Consider the following 2,500-nt stretch of genomic DNA (forward strand, 5'->3'; position numbering starts at 1 on the left):
GGCACAACATAGGTTAGGTTAAGGCACAACATAGGTTAGGTTAAGGCACAACATAGGTTAGGTTAAGGCACAACGTAGGTTAGGTTAAGGCACAACGTAGGTTAGGTTAAGGCACAACGTAGGTTAGGTTAAGGCACAACGTAGGTTAGGTTAAGGCACAACGTAGGTTAGGTTAAGGCACAACGTAGGTTAGGTTAAGGCACAACGTAGGTTAGGTTAAGGCACAACGTAGGTTAGGTTAAGGCACAACGTAGGTTAGGTTAAGGCACAACGTAGGTTAGGTTAAGGCACAACGTAGGTTAGGTTAAGGCACAACATAGGTTAGGTTAAGGCACAACATAGGTTAGGTTAAGGCACAACATAGGTTAGGTTAAGGCACAACATAGGTTAGGTTAAGGCACAACATAGGTTAGGTTAAGGCACAACATAGGTTAGGTTAAGGCACAACATAGGTTAGGTTAAGGCACAACATAGGTTAGGTTAAGGCACAACATAGGTTAGGTTAAGGCACAACATAGGTTAGGTTAAGGCACAACAGAACATAGGTTAGGTTAAGGCACAACATAGGTTAGGTTAAGGCACAACATAGGTTAGGTTAAGGCACAACATAGGTTAGGTTAAGGCACAACGTAGGTTAGGTTAAGGCACAACGTAGGTTAGGTTAAGGCACAACGTAGGTTAGGTTAAGGCACAACGTAGGTTAGGTTAAGGCACAACGTAGGTTAGGTTAAGGCACAACGTAGGTTAGGTTAAGGCACAACGTAGGTTAGGTTAAGGTACAACGTAGGTTAGGTTAAGGTACAACGTAGGTTAGGTTAAGGTACAACGTAGGTTAGGTTAAGGTACAACGTAGGTTAGGTTAAGGTACAACGTAGGTTAGGTTAAGGTACAACGTAGGTTAGGTTAAGGTACAACGTAGGTTAGGTTAAGGTACAACGTAGGTTAGGTTAAGGTACAACGTAGGTTAGGTGAAGGCGCAATGTAGGTTAGGTTAAGGTACGATATACCTTAGGTTAAGGTACAATATCGCTTAGGTTAAGGTACAATATAGCTTAGGTTAAGGTACACGTTGTAGGGAAAGGTGTATTTTGGGGGGGGAGGGGGCGGCAGGTTCGTTGATAGTGATTATCGTAAGTGCATGCCTGCGGGATCATCCGATTTGTCACGTCAGGATGCACTTGTGGCTCATGACAGGCGGCGCTCCGATTCCAAGGTTGTGGCAGATCTGTGTCTTTCATTCCTGCCATTGTTTGTGTACTGTGACAGGAGGCAGTATTGTGATGTTGGGTGCACCCCTGTGTAGGACATGTGTGGGTGTTCGTGGCTTAGCTGAGCAATGGCGGATGTCGGAAGGGTGGGATATTCTGTTTTCTGGGTGGACCTCCCGGTCTGGTTATGATAGTGTGGATTGTGTAATGTGGCGGAGAGGATGCACCGGATGTTCTTCCATGCTGGTGGTTAGATATTGTGTGTGTGCCTGTTAGAGGCAGAGAGTAGTGTGTGATAGTGTCTGGCTGACGTGTGGTTCTCATTGTGTGCAGAGTCTTTCAGCATGTATAGGGACGGTTGTATATATTATCTGTATTCTGATGGCTCTGCATCTATTACTAATCAGTGCCGTGTATACGGTTACTCTGGTTCCAGTCGAAACTGTTCTATCTCTGTACATTAGTGACACTGCGGCTCCACTATGTTGCCGCCCCTGTCGGCCGTTTCCCCCAGTGTGTGGCTAATGATTATCAGCAATCAGTCTATTAGTCAATACCGGTAGTGTGACGACGTGAAATGTCCGGGATGGGGGAAGCTACACGCTTCCCGTGGGTCAGGGCCTAGAAAGACTCTTCCCACGCAGGAGGCTCGGACTGTCATTACTCTTCCGAGAAATATATTTGCCCAGCGTTTTTTGCGACTGCGAGTGCGACGCGTACGAGTACCGACATGGATGGGGCGCTTCCTAGCTGATCGCTCAGCATCGGAGAAATATATTTGCCCAACGTTTTTTGCGACTGCGAGTGCAACGCCCAAGGGTACCGACGTGGATGGGGCGCTTCCTAGCTGATCGCTCGGCATGGGAATCCGTACAGTGAGCAATGCGATCGCGTCTGTAGCTTGTACGTGGTACAGCTCGCAGCTCATGTATAGGGACAGCGGGAATGTCGCATATTGGACATAACTCTTCATGAAACGCAAGTTATAGGTGTGGATTGCACATTACGACTGCGGGAAACTTCCGCCGTTCATCCGCTGGCGTTGCGAGTTTGGCGGTTGGGGTGGGGCACGAGCGGGTGCGGGTGGTGTGATTGCCGGTCCACGACTTCGTGCGGCAGAGGCACTGGCGTTTGGGTGCTGTGGTCGACACAGGCTGCATGCTTTGTGGGTGGCGTCGAAAGATGGGCACTGTGGGCCCATCGATGTCTTAGTCGGCTTGGCGTCCCATAGATGGCGGTATCGTCGTTGCAGGAGCTCATGCTGAGGGAGACCTACAGATGGCGGTATGTTT

This window comes from Schistocerca serialis, unplaced genomic scaffold, assembly GCF_023864345.2.
Source record: "Schistocerca serialis cubense isolate TAMUIC-IGC-003099 unplaced genomic scaffold, iqSchSeri2.2 HiC_scaffold_618, whole genome shotgun sequence".
NCBI classification, from domain to species: domain Eukaryota; kingdom Metazoa; phylum Arthropoda; class Insecta; order Orthoptera; family Acrididae; genus Schistocerca; species Schistocerca serialis.